This window comes from Nannospalax galili, unplaced genomic scaffold, assembly GCF_000622305.1.
Source record: "Nannospalax galili isolate Female #2095 unplaced genomic scaffold, S.galili_v1.0 scaffold1183, whole genome shotgun sequence".
Classification (NCBI taxonomy): domain Eukaryota; kingdom Metazoa; phylum Chordata; class Mammalia; order Rodentia; family Spalacidae; genus Nannospalax; species Nannospalax galili.
In genome coordinates this window covers 1,010,839-1,017,763 of record NW_008350356.1, presented here as the reverse complement: position 1 = coordinate 1,017,763, position 6,925 = coordinate 1,010,839, and positions in this window count along the sequence as shown.

Genomic DNA, 6,925 nt, shown 5'->3' with positions numbered 1-6,925 from the left:
ATTATTAATGGCATGACAGCATTTTATGCACTGGAATCTGATATGTGAAATTACACCAGGGTACACACACTGTGTTTGAGATGGTAGGAGGGGCCCTCATTTACTTCATTTTACAGATTTGAAGAGACACCCTAATCAAGCTGTCAGGGTGATGCCAGTGGAAGCCTGCTGTACCCGGAGAAGCAGATGTCCACAGAAAACAGTTTTCTTCTGTAGCAAAGGTCAGCAAGCTATAGCCAGGGGCCGAGCCTGGTCTGTCACTGAAGTTTTGTACAGCCAATGAGCTCCGGGGAACACTTTTATTAGAATATACTCACATTCACTTGTTTACATCTTATATCTACCACTGTTTTACATTACAGTGGCAGAACTGAATGAGTCGGTGGGTTCAGAAAGCCTAAATTATTCACTATGTTGGTCTTTATAGAAAACCTCTGTCAGCTCCTGTACTGTAGGATGCCACACCAATACTATTAAAACTAACATTTCTTTTGCAAAAAGAAAAGTAAGTGCAACTCAGGAAATTTCTGAAAAGTTTTCCATTAGCCTCAACCCATGAAAAATAGTTTACTGGCCACTCCACAGACACAAGCCACCTAATCTTGAAGGCAGAAGGAAACAAACAGGTCTTGTAACAAGACACTGGAGTAAAGCTCCCCAGGTCCCAGGCAGCCCTCCAGCAGTTTGAAAAGACAATGTAAACATCTTATTTTTTCATAGATTTTCACAGGCTGTCAGTCAGGAATTCCCTGTAGTTGTCCCCTCAACCGTTACCTTCATGGGTAAGAGATACATGACAGCCCAGAGATGACATAGATCCCAATCACATCGTGTTTGCCTCTGAGCTATTGTGCATTCATATGCCTGAGCCTTTTCAATAGTATTTAATAAGTGAAATCTTACTCCTTCCTCCATGATTTCCTCCCTTCAAAGAAGAGTGTGGCCCTCACCCAGCAGTGCCAGTTCTCGGTAAGCTTTAAAGTCATTCTTTTTCCAAAAATACTTTTAAAGCCAAAGCAAATGTCTTCTTAAGGTTAAGAAAGACATTGCTATTGTTTGCACAACAGAATGGATGACAGTGGACAGTGAAGAGCAGAGGTGATTCTTGTGGAAGAGCCAGCACCAGCCCTCACAGGACCATCTTTCACGCAAAGCCATGCTCAGAAGGTGGCGACAGTCAGTGAACTTACTGTCACCCAGCAAGACAGATGTGCAAACCTGCACACATGATAAAGAGCAGGTACACACGGATGGAACAGAAAAGACCAGCATGGATGAGACGCCCGCAGGCTTCCTGAGCACATTCATTGGGCAAGTTAATGGAAGGGGTGGAGCTGGAATGGAACAAAAGAGGGGTCAGGCTGTACTGCCCCTATGGGACCATTAATTGAGTTTATACGCTAGGACAAAAAGCCACTTAAACACGTGAATCATTTAACACAGTCATTGTAGTAGTATCTTACCTGGGATAACTATGATAACAAAATACATTAGGTATTTATGGACAGCGTACATTAATTTCTCATAGTACCAATGGCTGGGAAGTCCATAATCAAGGTACCAGCAGATTCAGTATCTGGGGAAGAGCTATTCCTCACAGATGGTGCTTTCTCATGGAATCTTCACATACTAGAAGGACAAACTCAGTCTTTCAGGCCCTTTTGTAGGGCATCAGTCTAATAATGGTAGAGGCCGAATAGCCTGCATGCCTCCCAAGGCCCTGATCTTAAGCCTTAACCACACTGACCAGTCAGTTTCAACATACGAATTCTGGGGACTGATTCAGCCCCTAGTATCTCAATTCCATTGAGATTCTCAATGGAATTCTCGTTTAAAATAATGACGTGTGGTCAATGAGATGGCTCAGCTGGTAATGTCCCTTGCAGCCAAGGCTGATGACCTGAGTTTGCTCCCTAGGATCCACATGGTGGAAAGAGGGAACTGAGTGCCCCAACTTGCCCTCTCACTTCCACATGAACACGATGGGACACATTAATTCATGTACAGACAGCATACATACAGAAAAATAGTAATAAAAGTTTAAAATAGTAATAGTCACAGAAAACCTTTACCTAGTGTCTCAATTGCACAAGGTAGGAAGTTTTGTGGTTGTTTTCTAAAACATGACATGTGTATCAGTTACTTTTCTGTTGCTATGAGAGAAACACCATGACCAAGGGAACTTATAAAAGGAAGAATTTATTTGAGCATATGGTTCAAAAAGGACAGGAGTCAGTCTATCATGGCGGGGAGGCATGTCACCAGAGGTGGCTGGAGGAGGAGCAGAAGCTAAACTCACTTTTTCAGGTAGGCACGGAAAGCAAGAACGTGACTGGGGCTCCAGCAAGGTTTAAGAACTCACTAAGCCCTCCCCCAGTGACGTGCTTCCTCCAGCATGGCCACACTTTCTAACACCGCCTAAAACAGTGCCACCAAATAGGAATAAAATGTTCACATACTCGGAGCCTGTGGGGGACATCCTCATTCAAACCATTACGTTGTTTTTAAAAACGTAGCCTGCTGCCTGGCTCACCCCACCTTTGGAGGGTAGAAGGAAAATGGCAGCTTTAGCCACACTGTTTATCAGAGGAGGTAAAAGCTGGACAATTTCAGTCTTTGACTAACAGAACCCCAGGAGTCTCCATTTTAGGGCTCTTTGTTAGGACAGATGGCCTCTAGATTGGACTGTGGAGAGCAGGTCAGTTGCCATCAAGAGAGGGGCCAGATGGACACGGTTTTTCTGCCCCTTTAGTCTTCAGAGTCCTTCCTTTCCCTTAAGTCTTTGAAGTATATTTTTGTTCACTTTCCCATAGGGCAGACTCGCTTACACATGGACACCAAGGCTTCTTTATATCAAACCTTGAAGGAAAAAAAGCTTAATTAGACGATGACCTCACAATGGCGACGAGAAGGAGAGTGCGCTGTTGAATGATCTCCGAGGGGGTCTTATGCTTTCTCTAAATTTCACTCCCTTTAGAATGCTTTCTTTCCAGAGTTCTAAAGAGGTGCCATCCTGTTAAACTGGATAGGAATGGTCAGACATTCAAGGTTGTCTTTCAAAGAAGTAAGTTGCAGAAAAATCTGACAGAAATCGTGTCTGAAAGCAGAGACAGTGACATAATGCCCAACTCATGTACGACATCACAGTCACTTCAGAGCATCATAAGGAGAGATGCTGGGAGCGAGGTGCTCCTCTCTAAGCAGAGCCTGGGACTTCTCACTGCAGTTGCCAGTAGGTAAAACATTGGAAGTGGAGATTTCCATGAGCGGGTATAGTCATGTGCTATCCGGGTTCTGTCCTTTGAGAAATACAGGATTTCTCACATCAGCTGTTAGGCCTAGTGCTTCAGGATAAATTTCCTAGTAACTGAGACCTCTGCCGGCTCTCCCACCTGGTCATCCAATTAATAGAAGGCTGACTTCACTAGAGGTTGGCAATAAACACATTGTTCTGTTTATTGCCTTCCAAATAGCTGAACGGAATCTTCCAAGCACAGGACCACGTCTAGCCCAGAAATATCAACTGAAGGGAAAGAAAATGCTCTACTGAGATGTTCATGTCTAATTCTATATATAGAAGTCAGCTAGGTATCCTCCTCCATCAAGCAACCAAGAATGTATGTGTCGTGCATAGGGTAACTATCCTTCAGGAAAAAGAAAACAAAACACTAATTGGCAGTGTGCTATTGTTATAATTAAAAGCCTCTTTAACTAGAACAAAGTTTATTTCCGTAGAAAGTCATGAGAGAAGGTGGCTGAGAGTTCCATTCAGAAGTGTCAGCAGGTTTGAACTCGCCTTTCTCTCTCCTCTACTCTGACAGTCACAGGAAGCCTGAACCCCTTTGACACTCACCACATGATGACAGGTTCTCCCTGAAGACTCGACAGCAGCAAACAAATGCATTGTTCTTCTGTCAACCCACTATTGAAAGGTGATCCACAGCTGAGCTGCAATTGGCCTCATTTGTGAGTGTTAGCAAGTGCGAGGCTGAAAGCTCATTACCCCAGAAAGCGCAAGCCAAGAACATGTTCCTGAAATCAGGCTACAGAATCAGGGAGCTGTCAGCAGCTCAGAGGGAAGGAACACACTGCCTCCAGCTGGCAACTGAGGCCCCCCGACCCTCCCTGTGCTACTGCCCCACCTCACTATGAACAGTTCATCTCCAGAAAGTGGAGACACAGAGGTGTTGGGGTCAGGAATGAGTCTCAGTTGGCTGCTTCCGTTTGCTACTATTACTAAACACTGCCTCTCTATGAAACAGGAGAACCCAGTGACTAGGTCCTTTAGGAATTCTTTAACTATGTGACCTTTATGGCAGAAAGGGTCCCTCTGGTGTGTCCTATTCCTGGGAAATAAAGGAGCGACCCATTTTAGCTTTATACATTTTGCAATGTATGGCAGTTGATTAAACCTTACTTGACCTGCCTTTATTAAATGGCAGACTCCTTAAAGACAAAGCTGTTGTGGGCAGGTATAGGACAGCAGGGAGCATCGGCTTTGGCCTGAGTCCAAGAGTTGACTCTACCTTATGCTCAAGGTCAGCTCTCAAATCTTTCCACAACTCAATTTGCTACCTACACAATGAGAGAAAAAAGCAGAGGACTGTGTTCTGTCCTTCCAAAACGGATGTTCAAATATTGGCTCCAAGCATGTCAGAATGGGCCTGCATTTGCAGATATGAGCCTTAAAGAGGTTATTAAGGCCAGGTAAGGCAGTACATGGCAAGCAGAGAACAAGAGATCAGGACCCAAGGAAGCTCAGGGGAAAGGTCACATGGAGATGCATGGAGGAGAAAGTGGCTGCCTGAGGCATAGAAAGGTGTGTCCTGTTCCTGGTAAACAACCCTAATGGTCCCTTTGTCTTGGGCTTCTAGTTTCCAGGAACATGAAAAAATGCATTTCTGCTGTTGACCTCTCCCAGGCTATAAAACCTCGTTCAGCAGCCCTAGCCGACTAAGACACAGGTGTGAACCAGAGTTCCTTCAACCTGAATAAGCTCAGTCCCAGTATGTAACTATGAAAAATATTTAGAAGGTGCTGGAAGGTAGAGACCCTCTGGGAAGCATGTACAGACACAGAAGCTGTAAATCACTCAGGCCTCTACTGCCTGCCTGTGGTTCTCAATGCCCTAAGATTTGGGGAAGCACAGGAATACAAGGCTCAGGTGATAGTAAGATTTTTCTGAGGAGGTGAACCCGCCATAGCTTCAGGAGAAAGGAAACCTCTGGGAAAGGGGAATTCCTCTCATTTCAATGCACATTCCTAGAAAGAGACATCAGCCTGTTTTAGGAAAGAGAAGAAAAGGTGCTGACTTAAAAATAGTTAACTTTGCAAACGTCAGGCAGATCCCCGGACAGCATTTTCTCTACTTCAGTGTTCTGCTTAAAAACACAAATAAGCTGGCAAAAGCCTTTAATCCAAACGCCTTGGGAGACAGAGGCAGGAAGATCTGTGAGTTCAAGGCCAGTCTGGTCTACAGAGTGAGGCCCTATCTCAAACATACAGACTGACAGACAAATGAGCCAGAGTTGTGCTATGACATTTGGGGACATTTTCCCTTTCTACTCAGATCTGAAAAATGAAAGCATTTGGCTCTCCCACTTTATTTCAAGAAGAGTGGAATGGAATAGCCAGTAACGGGTGTTTTGGGTTTTAGTTCCAAAAACATTTAGCCGTTTCAAAGTCACAGCACTTTCATAGAGAACCACAGACTCAGACTTCAGTTAGGAAACTCTAAGCAATCTTGATACATTTGACATCATCTTTCCACCCTTGCCACATGTCCATTATCCAAACAGCACAGCCCCTGGCTCTGGTTATTTCAGAGTTTGAGCATCCCCTCTGTATCCACTCCTTCTAGCCCCTCTTCCACGTCCCCAGGATGTAAATTCAGCAGGTTGAAAAGATCTCTGTGATCCCAACTTTAAAAAATTCTGATTCTCTTAATCCCAGTGCTATGGTAGCTCTAATTTCAGGATTGACTTTAGTTCTTCGCTTTGCTTCACACAGCAGAATAGCTCATGTTGCAAAATGCACCCCAGAGAGTCTCACCCCGGAGACCAGGAGCAGCTGACACATAGCACAGCAGCCCGGGCCAGGGCAGAGGGAGCCTGGCTAATGGACTGGGCAAAGCTTTGCTTGGCAATTTGGCTATGCTGGTGATGGCAATGTGTGTGTGTGTGTGTGTGTGTGTGTGTGTGTGTGTGTGAAGTTTCGGTAAAGAGAGCTCTTCCACGGTTTCTGCCCAATTTAGCTGTTAGATCTGGCAGAGACCTAAGGATAAACTCTGAGAACAAGTTGGCTTCTTCGCCTATTTAGTTGCAGGAAATAATCCACTCTAAGACTTGAGTTCACTGCTTTTTAATTTTTTATTTTAAACAATACTGGAGAGGAGCCTTACTCGACATGAAATGGAGGGTCACTGGCCCACCCTTTCTCTTCCCCCAGACAGCTCTCAGACAGAGCTCAGGATAAATAATTCATAGTTTACAGAACTTCTCTATGAGCTAAATGGGAAAATGTGATTAGAAGGCATCATCAGCTAGTCCTGTGAGATGGGAGGAGCAACAGAAAAATGGCCCTTAGAAGAACACAGGTAAGATCTGGATCCATACACGGCACCTGGAAGATCTTGTAACCAGAACTTTAAAACTTTGATTTATTTAATTAATTTTTCGTATCTCTATTAATTCTTTGGGAATTTCACCATATATATATATACATATATATGTGTATATATATATTTTAGTCCAGACATTTTTAACAGGTTTATTTATAATTGTTATAAAGTTGAACTGCTGAAACTTATTCACTGAAACCTTTTGACTTGTGTCAGTGCTGTATATCTCCGTGGTTATGTTCAAAATTCACACACAACAAGAAGGGAAACTGCCAATACCTGCTCTCTATCCCCTATTTTTCCACT